General features: G+C 37.1%; 1 long non-coding RNA gene across 2 annotated transcripts; it reads right to left on the bottom strand.

The window, feature by feature from the left end:
* Positions 1 to 478: 478 nt before the first annotated feature.
* On the bottom strand, positions 479 to 4408 carry LOC122688558. Of its 2 annotated transcripts, none has more exons than XR_006339505.1 (5): positions 4287 to 4408; positions 3318 to 3431; positions 2731 to 2902; positions 1980 to 2062; positions 479 to 1873 (listed from the first exon to the last, which is right to left on the bottom strand). It is a non-coding gene; the product is annotated as an uncharacterized LOC122688558 (long non-coding RNA). The 2 variants fall into 2 exon arrangements; XR_006339504.1 differs by having other exon boundaries at positions 1980 to 2095.
* Positions 4409 to 11964: the final 7556 nt, after the last annotated feature.

Consider the following 11964-nt stretch of genomic DNA (forward strand, 5'->3'; position numbering starts at 1 on the left):
CTCACACCTAGAGTCTGGACATTTAGAAAAGGACTCAAGCTTAGGATTCCTACCAAAAATTCTCATTTTGCTTTTCTCAGGGCACCTTTTAAAATAACCACTTAAAGTTAAGCCTGAGAAAAGTTAGTGACAGCTATCCCAACCACCTATAAGTAACAGGTACTCGCTACTCTGCTGTGTCTTCTGCTTGCTCACGATCTGTGATGGAGCACTGCCCTTTCCCCAGTTCATTGCATCCACCCCTTCCCTGGGATCTGCAAGGGATCAATAACGTGACTTGAATTCCTTTGTATGAGTGCAATGAAACTGCAACTGCAGTGAAGAGTTTCGGGTTGAATTTTTGGTTGTTGCTGCTGCTATTGTTCAGTCGCTCTGCTGTCTGGCTCTTTGCAGACCCATGGACAGAGCTTCCTCTGTCCTCCACTATCTCCCAGAATTTGCTCAAATTCATTCCCACTGAGTCGGTGATGCTATCTGACCATCTCATCCTCTGCTTCCCCCTTCTCTTTTTACCTTCAATCTTTCACAGCATCAGGGTCTTTTCCAAAATGTCAGCTCTTCACATCAGGTGGTCCAAGTACTGTTGCTTCAGCTTCAGCTTTAAAAGTGAATCAGCTTCAAAGTGAATCTTTAGGATTCAGCTTTAAAGTGAATTAAAGTAAATTCACTTTTAAATTTACTTCTAAAGTAACAATTCAGCTTTAGAGTGAATTTTTAGGATTTTCTATATTTAGTATTATATCATCTACAAATAACAATTATGTTTCTTCCTTTATGATTTGGATCCTTTATACTTCTTCATATAAGCTAGTTACTCTAGCAAGGACTTCCAGTATTATATTAAGAGTGGTGAAAGTGAGCACCCTTTTCTTGTTTCTGAACTTAGAAGTAAAGCTTTCAATTTTTCACCCTTGAGTATAACATTAGCTGTGGGTTTGTCCTGTATTGCTTTTATTATGTTGAGGTATGTTCCTTCTATGCTTAATTTGTTGAGGGTTTTTATTCCTCAAAGAATGTTTGAAAGAATTTTGTCAAAATCTTTTTCTGCATCTATTGAGAGGATCATATAAAATTCATCTTCTATTCTATTCAAGTGGTATATCACATTTATTGATTTGCACATGTTGAATCATTCTTGCATGCCAGGGATAAATACCAAATGATTAATATATATAATTCTTTTAATATGCTTTTGAATTCAGTTTCTACTTTTGTTTTGAGAGTTTTTATATTGATATTCTTTAGGAATATTGGCTTGTAGTTTTCTTATTGTGTCTTTATTTGGCTTTGGTATCAGGGTGACACTGGCCTTGTCAAATGAGTTTGAAAGTATTGTGTCCTTTTCAGTTTTTTTGGAAGAGTTTGAGAAGAATTGACATTGATTATTCCTTAAATGTTTGGTAGAATTCACCTGTGAAGCCATTTGGTCCCAGGGTTTTCTGTGTTGGGAGGTGTTTCATTATTCTTTTAATCTAAACTTAATCTAACTTTACTCATTATTTATCTGTTCCGATATTCCATTTCTTCCTTGTCTAGTCTTTAGTATCTTGTATGCATCTAGGAACTTATCCATTTCTTCTCAGTTTTACAATTTATTCATGTGTAATTGTTCAAAGTATCCTCTTATGTTAGTGCCAGCCTTTGCTGCCTGGAAAAGTCCATGGACGGAGGAGCCTGGTGGGCTACAGTCTTTGGGGTTGCAAAGAGTTGGATACAACTGAACGACTTTCACTTGTACAGTTTATACCAGGAATTGTCAAACTTTTCGTAAAAGGCCAAAAACTTTCCTAGTAACTTTGGACACATAGTCAGACTCACTCTTTATCCAATGCTAAAACGCTAAAATTCCTTCCGGCTTCATGCCATCTTTATTCTGAAATAAGCAGAAGAATATGAAATGTAAGAATCAGAAGAAATAACAATCTTGTTCAACCCCCTCATTTTAGAGGAGAAAATTTATTCCTAGAGTTCTTACTTACCTCAAGTCATGCCTCGTAGTGGTTGAAGCCACACTGGAACTTCCTAGAACCTGTGCATAATCCTGAGTACAGCCACAGGAGCCCTGAAACATCAATATTCTGGATGGTGAAGGAGTCTGTTAGAAAATGGGATTTTTAGACAGGTTTAAATTGTTAGGAAGCTCCTTCTTAAACTGAGCTAACATCTGCCTCCAGTTTGAAGTTTCTATTCTTTTAAATGTATTCCAAATCTAGTGCAAGTAAGAACGAAGAACATGATAAAATCAAATGTAAGTAACACATAGAATGAGATTTCAGCAACGCTTTATGCAGGGAAGACCTTCAGCCTGAGGATGGAAACAAAGACAGGTCATCGTGGGGAGATAATTCATGGGTATGGCAAAATTAATGGTGACCAACGTTTTCAAGAGTCCTGACGACTGACATCCAATAGAACTTTCTTCAGTGATGGAAATATTCTGTCTGCACTATCCGATATGATACCAGCCATGTGAATCTGTTGTGTACTCAAATGATGTGACTATGACAAAATTGAGACTCAGAGCTTTGCCACTCAAAATATGGTATGGAAACAGCAGCAGCATCACCTGGGAGCTCATCAAAAATGCAGACTCTCAGCCCCACCCAAATCTACTGAATCAGAATCTGTACTTTTTACAGTGTAGTGACATAGACTATACATATTTAAACTACGGTTAACACACCATCCTATTACAGAATTAGAGTTTCCTAAGTCTGACTATGTATTTACCTTTATGAGCATGTTGTATACTTTCACACGTTTTCATGACACTGGTTAGAATCTTTTCATTTCAGGTTGAAGAACTCCTTTCAACAGTTCTTGCAAGGCCGATCTGGGGGAATGAACTCCTTCAGTTTTTCTTTTCTTCTGATCTGGGAAAATTCTTAGTTTTCCTTTATATCTGGAGAAAAAAATTTGCCAAATTGATATTCTTGGCTGGCAATTTTTCTTTTAACACTCTGAGTATGCCATTCTACTCTCCTAGCATCTAGGGTTTCTGCTGAGAAATCCTAAGTGCTAGATTTCTTAGCATATAGAATCCTATATACAGATTCTTACCTGCTTCCTTCCCAATATTCTTACTCCTTCCAGTCATGGAGGTTCTACTTCAGATTCCACTACAATTCCTAAGGGCTGAGATCAGAGTAGAGGTTCCCACAAAAACAAAAAGACCCATGATGCTAGAAGGAGGTGGCTAGTTGTTCCGCTGGACTCTCTTTCACCACTGGAGGAACAGAGGCTCAAGGAGCCCTCTCTCGGTACCATGCTGGCCTGGAGAACGGGCAATGTGGTCAACTTGTATGTGTTTCTCTTACCTTCTAATGCACTCTGTCTTCATCTCTGTGATCTGAGGGTTACTTCAACCTCACCACAGTGTTCTAGGATTCTCTTGGTGGTGCCTTGCTCTTGAATAATTGTTAGTTGTTCCTCTTGTGAGGGGAGTAAAGTCAGAAACAACCTATGTCATCATCTTGGTGAAGTCACTCTCCCAAACTTTGACTTATCTTTGTAAAATTAGAATTCTATTAGGTTAAGTCATACCCACTATAGTAGTTTCATAAATATCATTGATATTACTGTAACTTCTTGCATTATTCTTAGAGCTACATTCTATTCTTCCTGGAAAAAAGACCTTGGAAATTCAATAGCATCATTGCACATAAAATTTTTCATCTAATTATCAAGTCTCTTCTTAACTAGGAAGAGGGCCAGAGGATGAGGAGGACAAGGAAGATGAGAAAGAGGAGGAGGTGGTGGTGGAGGCAGAAGCAGCTAGTAGACTTAGCAATAATAAAATATAATGTCTTTGCATCCAAGAGGACACAGAGTAATATTCCTAGGGACCATGATAACTACTCTGTAACAAATTATTCTTTGAACTTGAAAGATTAACTTTGTCCTAAGGACCAAGTCCTTCTTTATGTATGTAGAAATATCTGCTCCATAATTCAAAAAAAAAAGTGGAAAGTATAATTAAATGTCTCAAAATGTGTTTTAAATAAAAATATGAGGTTTTTTTAATTATAATAGTCAGTACTATAATGTAGCATCTGTAAAACTTTAAATTCAAAAATTAACATTGTAGCAATGTAGAATTCTTTAAACTGATAACTGAGTTTGAGATTCTTCTATGATATAAAACTACTGATATATAACATTTGTCACTAGATTTCTAAAAGCAAATGAAACATTTTGAAACTGACAACTACAAACTGCATATGTGTAGTACCCAGAAGAGGCGAGAAGGAGCATGCAGGGTGAACAGATCAGGTTAACAAATTTACCTCGAGGGATTATTTTTGAAGTTTCTCAGGATGAAGGTGGAGTAAGAAATAGTGTACCACTGACTCGGCACCAACAGACCTAAGAGCTCTGAGGATAAGCACTCCACCCACACACAGCTGCGTGGCCCAATTTAAGCATGTGATTTTGAGAGGAAAACGTTGGGAAAAAACAGTCAGAGATTGCACAATTCAGGAGATTTTTGCCAAAGTGCTCCCCAGCTTGCCTGAGACACCCTGGATCTGGCTCTCAGACATGCTGAAAGGGCTTTCCTTGATCTCTACAAAGCCAGAAGCAAGGCTGCTATAGCAGCCAGCTGATTCTCTTGGGTCAGTTAGACCCAAGTTCAACAGCCTTGTAACATCTGGGCTATAGCAGAGAAAGAGGCTTCTCTTTGTTCTTGTGTCCAACATCAGCTCAGTGCAAAACTAAACTAGCTAAATAATATTCTGTCTGCCTTTTTATATTTCCATGTGTGATTGTCCTAAATAAAAATAGGGCAGAGTTTGTTTTTTAATCAAGTTGTAGTAGTAGACTTCCCATTATAATGCATTTTTTAAGAAACATTAAATATACTTATTCAGTGGTAAACTAGTTAAAAATTGCTGTAAATAAGACAAATGGAATTCTTCAATGGTAAAACCTGATAAGATCAACAGTAAGTTAGAGGTAGAAATAGAATTCTTAGAAGCATTATTATTCCTATGAAGATAAAAATAACCCTTTATCCTATGTTATATTCTCTATTTCAAAAGATACTTGGGAGACCTGGGTTTGATCCCTCCCTGGGTTGGGAAGATCCCCTGGAGAAGGGCATGGCAACCCACTCCAATATTCTTGCCTGGAGAATCCCCATGGACAGAGGAGCCTGTCAGGCTATAGTCCATGGGGTTGCAAAGAGTTGGACACAACTGAGCTACTAGGTGCACACACAGAAGATACTTAATAGCTTCAATATATTTGATTTTTTTAAATCTGGTTGTCAAGTCCTCTCCTCTAAACAAAGAAAGTGGGTGTGAAGGAGAGAAAAGAAACCAAAAAGAAAAAAAAAAAGAAAGAAAGAAAATGAAGAAAGAAGGTGTAAAACAATAAAAAGACTTCCCTTCTTTAGTATCAGAGGGCTTACAACTCTGCTAGGTGTTATGTGGCTGCCTGGATGGGAGTGGGGTTTGGGGGAGAATGGATACATGTATTTGTATGTCCCTTTGCTGTTCACCAGAAACTATCACGACACTGTTAATCGGCTATACCCCAATACAAAATACATAGTTCAAAAGAAAAATTATATCAAAGGGCTTGCAGTAAAACTCCTGGGGATGATGGCAAGCAGTTTGATAAAGTATGATGTGCTTTAGGACTTTTGTATTGATTTCTTCATAAGCAATAGAAAAGACAATGTATGACTGTCAAAATTGACCTAGGGTCCTAAGAGAAAAAATTCACGACCAGCATAGTTTTTCCAACACAAATAGGTATCTAGATATCACATGTGGGCATTCCCTAGTGGTCCAGGGGTTAGGCCTCAGCGGTTTCACTGCTGAGGGCCCGAGTTCAACTCTTGGTCAGGGAACTAAGATCCTACAAGCCATATTGCATAGCCAAAAACAAACAAATAAATTAATTGCCTTAAAAAAAAAAAAAAGACGTCACATATGGCCGTAGTGTGGTTTATGAAACAGAAATGCACTTTAAGACACTGACTTTCTAGTACTATTTTTACTTATTAAGCCTGGTATTATGTTACATGTGAGTTCTCTCTGTAACTTTGGCAGGGAACCAGCATAATTCTCTTCTAACTGATGCGTGGAAGATAGATATTTTAAGCTTCTTCAGCAGTCTACAACCTGTCTACTTGAATTCAAACGTATAGAACCTCAACACTTCCTATTTAGCACAATTAACTTTCCCCTGGAAACTGTTAACTTACTGTTTTAACATTTAATTACTTTATGCTAAGGACATGTGCATCACAATAGATTCACTAAGTCTATTAGTTGATCCACATGACATGGGCCTTTCTGATCATGGCTTATGAGAAAATATAAGATATAGGGAGATAGTGTCTCTAAGGTAACAGAAGATTTGAAGGAGTACAATAAAGAAAGATATTCAACATTCTATACAATTGTTCACTAATAAATAAATTGTGACTTGTTCAATCAATGAAACTTTATGCAGCCATTGAAAATGAACACTATAAAATATACAAAAACCATGAAAATGTATATTCTGTGTATGAATTTTTAAGAAAAAGTTATATTCAAAATTATGTGCTTGTGCTTAGCGGCTTCAGTCACATCCAACTCTTTGCGACCCCATGGGCTGCAGCCCACCAGGCTCTTCTGTCCATGGGATTCTCTAGGAAAGAATATCGGAGCAGGATGCCCTCTTCAGAGGATCTTCTCCACCCAGGGATTGAACCCATATCTCCTGCATCTCCTGCATCACAGGTGGATTCTTTACCGCTGAGCCACTGGGGATACATTGTGTATACATGTGTGTATACACATTTGACCACAGGCTTGCATACACATTTGACCACAGTCTTGAAAATACATTGAAAAATATACCTGGAGAGAAAATGAATCAAAGTGCTCACAATTTCTATGTCAGAGTTGAAGATTATGTACTATTATGTTTGTCCTCTCTAGAAGTTTTTATAATTCATTTTTTAAAATATTTACTTATTTTTGTTTTGGGCTCCTTTGGGTCTTCACTGCTGTGTGCAGGCTCTCTCTAGTGGTGAGCAGGGGCTACCCTTGGTTGCAGGGCGCCGGCATCTTACCGAGGTGGCTTCTCTTGTTGCAGAGCTCAGGCCTGACAGCACAGGCTCAGTGGCTGCAATTCATGGACTTAGTTGCTCCACGACATGTGGAATTTTCCTGGACCAGGGATGGAACCCCTGTCCCCTGCATTGGCAGGCAGATTCTTTACCACTGGACCATCAGGGAAGTCTGATCATTCATTTTGTTTTTAACCTTTTTGGTAAAAGAAAAAAAGACATGGAAGTCATTGTGGAAAACTTCCAGGAATTTTTTTCAACAAATCCAGTGTGGCTCATACAATAGGTTTTACCACATTGGTAGAGATCTTTAGAATATATCTATCATGATTCAAATAACTTTAAAAACAGATGTATACCCCCAATTAAAATATATCAAATAAAATTCCTGAATGAAATGAGTTCTTTAGTTTCCAAAAGGCACAAATTCTTTATTTATGACAAAAGTTTAACCACAAAATGGAAATCCCCTTTTCTTTTGGTAAGAGCATATAATTGGAATTTTTAACATACAATGCAAATGGGAAAAAATTTTAAATTATTAAGAAATGCTTAATTGTATATTTGAGAAATTGTGTTATTTCTAGACATAACTCTTCAATTTAACTATTATTTTCCTATTTTTGTCAACGTATGACAAAAACCACTACAATATTGTAAAGTAATTAGCCTCCAACTAATAAAAATAAAGGGGAAAAAAAAAAAGTGGGAGTTATTAGTCCAAAGTAAAGAAAATAAAATGGCTACTTTTTATAGAGTTTTTTTTAATAGAGTTTTTAATGTTGAAGGGTTTCTAAGCATTTTATGCTGAAGGCTAATCATATATCTACAGTTCTATCTGTAATATTATTGGCATAATATTCTCTTACACAGCTTCACCAGCTTTTAACCTCCCTGACACTTTTCCTGTATTTGTGCTCCGTTTAATACAAGCAAGCACAAAGCTTCCTGTGTGATGGTGATAACATATGCCTGGCTTTGTTGTTGGCTGCTGGAGTGAAAGGGAAGACAATGCCCTTTAACCTGTGCAAAGTAGAATAAAGCTTATCAGATCCTCCCCAGATATCATTAAAGGAAATGGGCTATGAAGGTTGCCTCTGTTAGGAAACACATATTTTAGAAAACTGTCGCTACTAATCTTTTTTGTTTGGGCACTAGAAAATTACTCCTACAAACTTCAGTCCTTCCAGACAATGAAATTATACCAGGATAAACTGAAAAAAGTAACATGAAAAGCATAACAGGCAATAAATTATTCTCTTGCAATCATTATGGCTAATTCTCTTTACCAAAAGAATTAAGTCACTATGACTATTAGAAATTGAGTCTGAAATCCATCGTGTTTCAAAGTGAAGAGCTAAGGCAAATTTTTATAAACTTGTTTATAAAATACAATTATATAATTTTACTTGTATTTAAGTTGCAGTTGTTTTATTCCTAACTATGTTTATTTATGCTCTTGGGATATTCTGTTAGGCAGAGTATTGATGGTTGAACATTCAAATCTCCTTGCCCTCTACCCAATTTCTATCTACAAATACACAAGAAAATTGTTAGTCCTAATAAACAAAGTCAACAAAGTTGTAGGATAGAAAAATCAACACACAAAAATCAGTTGTGTTTGTATATACTAACAGCAAGCAGTCCTAAAGGCAATTAAGAAAACAATCCTTTTTCTAATAGTATCAAAAAAGAATAAAATATTTAGGAATAAACTAAGGAGATAAAAAACTTGTATACCAAAAGCTACAACACATTGCTAAAAGAAATTAGACACAAATAAATAGAAAAAGATTCCATGTTCATGGATCAGATGACATACCTTGCTAAAATTTCCATACTACCCAAAATTATCTATAGAATCAATCCAATACCTATCAAAATCCCAATGGTATTTTTACAGAAATAGAAAAAACAATCCCTAAATTCATATGGAACCACAAAGGACCCCAAATAACCAGAATAATCTTGAGAAAGAACAAATCTGGATGCTTCCAACTTCAAGATTTCAAAACATATTACAAAGCTACAGTAATCAAAATAGCATGGTACTGGTATAAAGACAGACATATAGATCAACAGAGAAGAACAGAGAGCCCAGAAATAAACCCATGCATATACATTCAACTAATCTTCAACAAAAGCACCAAGAGTACACAATGGTTTTCAACAAATTAGATCTCCACATGTGAAAGAATAAAATTAGACCCTTAAGACCCTTATCATACATGATATACAAAAATCAACTCAAAGTAAATTAAAGACTTAAACATTATACCTAAAACTGTAAAACTCCTAGAAGAATACATCGGGAAAAGTCTGAGACATTGGTCTTGACAATGATTTCTTGAATATGACACCAAAAGCACAGGCAACAAAACCAAAAGTACACAACTGAGACTACATCAAACTAAAGCTTCTTCACAACAAAGGACACAACAAGCAAAATGGAAACACAACCTATGAAATGGGAGGAAATATTTGCAAACCATCTATCTTATAAAGGGTTGGTTGCTAAGCTATGTAAGGAAATCCTGCAGCTCAATAGTGAAAAATAAAATCAGAAACCTGATTTTAAAAATGGGTAAAAGATTTGACTAGCTATTTCTCCAAAGCAGACACGAAAATGGTCAACAAGTATATGAAACAGCATTCAATATCACTTATCATCAGGGAAATTAAAATCAAAACCACAATGAGATATCACCTCACATCTGACAGAATGGCTATTATCAAAAAAAAGAAAAGTAAAGAAACCCAGAAAAGAAAAAATGTTGATGAGAATATGGGGAGTTTGAAAGACTTGTGCACGGTTGGTGGAAATGTAAAATGGAAGACAGTTTGAAAGTTCCTCAAAAAATTAAAAGTAGAATTACCATATGCCCCAGCAACCCTACTTCTGTGTACAGTATTTATCCCAAAGATTTGAAACGTGGATCTCAAAAAGGCATCTGTACCTCTGTATTCATTATATCATTGCTCATAATACCTAATGTAGAAACAACCTGAATGTCCATCGGTAGATTAATAGATAAAGAAAATGTCGTATATACATACAGTAGAAAATTATTCAGCCATAAATTGTTTCCCTAGTGGTCCAGTGGTTGAGAGTCCACCTGCCAATGCAGGGGACATGGGTTCAATCCCTGGTCCAGGAAGATCCCACATGCTGTGGAGAAACTAAGTCTGTGTGCCACAACTGCTGAGACCACGCACTGCAACTACTGAAGTTCCCATGCCCTCGAGCCTGCGCTCTGCAACAAGAGAGGCCACCACAATGAAGGAACACGCACCATGCTAGAACGTACCCCCCACTCTCCACAATAAGAGAAGGCCTAGCACAGCCAAAAATAAATAAATCTTCTTTTAAAATAAGGAAAAAAATAAGAAAATAAGAAAAAAAGATTCAGCCATAAACAAAGAAGGCTATCCTGTCATATGCTACAGCATAGATTAACTTTGAAGACTTGATGCTCAGTGAAACAAGCCAGTCACAGAAGAATAAATAATGTACAGTTCAACTTACATTCCAACAACTTACATATCCAAGTAGTCACACTCATCAAAGCACAAAGTAGAATGGTGATTTCCAGAAGCTGCGGAGAGGGAGAAATGTGGAGCTGCTGTTTGATGGGTATAGTTTCAATTTTAGAAGATCAAATCATTTTAGAGATTTTCTGTACAATATTGTGCTTATAGTCAGCATTGTTGTTCTCATTGTCGTTGTTCAGTCGGTTGCTCGTGTCCAACTCTTTGCGACCCATAAGCTGTACCCCGCCAGGCTCCTTTGTCCAAGGGATTTTCCAGGCAAGAATACTGGAGTGGGTTGCCATTTCCTTCTCCAGGGGATGAGAAGGGATTCCTGACCCAGGGATAAAACCCACATCTCCGAGTCTCCTGCATTGCAGGCAGATTCTTTACCACTGAGCCCCCTGGGAAGTTTGTTTAATACATATAAGCCTTATTTTCCCCATCTAAAAAATGGGAATAAAAAAGTACCTCTAATAAAAATATGGTGACATCAAAGATGTAAAGTTCTTAGAATAATACCTGTAGTTGTAAGTTCCCTTATTATTATCTCTGTTTCTTTCATTGTCTACACTGAATCACTCAAGTTCAACATAGCTGTTGGCAAATTCTAAAGTCATAACCACGTAGTCCTTCTCTCCAACTGATTCATCATCCTATTTGAGCACTGAACATTACAACACAATAATTTGATTAATGTTGGGTCAGCTGTCTTATATTGCTTAAATAATTTGAGGCACACAGGGTATCCCTGTCTAGGAGATGTGAGCCTGCTGAGTTCACATGATGGTGGAATGTGTCTTAGATCCTGTGTCCTGAGTCTAGAAACTACACACTCTAGGTAAGTTATTAGTCACTATTAGAGTCATTTTTCTGTTACTCTTTCCAACAAATTAGTGGCACATACAGGGCCAGAGGGCTTCCCTTGTAGCTCAGTCAGTAAAGAATCTGCCTGCAGTGCAGGAGACCTGGGTTTGATCCCTGGGTTGGGAAGATCCCCTGGAGAAGGAAATGGCAACCCATTCCAGTATCCTTGCCTGGAAAATCTCATGGACAGAAGAGCCTGGGGGGGCTCTTCTGGGGGGACAGAAGAGACTGGGGTGCAGTCCATGGGATCGCAAAGAGTTGGGCACGACTGGGCAGCTAACACTTACTTACTTACTTATAGGGCCAGATCCAAAGTGGGCTGATTTTTACTTGAGGGCTTTTTTCTCTACTCCATACCTCTAAATAGATATTTTATACTGAGTAAGTAATTTCACCTCTCTGATCACTTAGTTTCTCAACTATATCATATGATTTTTTTTTTTTTTTTTTTTTGGCTGCATCACATTGCTTGCAGAATCCTAATTTCCAGACCGGGGACTGAA

This window comes from Cervus elaphus, chromosome 33, assembly GCF_910594005.1.
Source record: "Cervus elaphus chromosome 33, mCerEla1.1, whole genome shotgun sequence".
Classification (NCBI taxonomy): domain Eukaryota; kingdom Metazoa; phylum Chordata; class Mammalia; order Artiodactyla; family Cervidae; genus Cervus; species Cervus elaphus.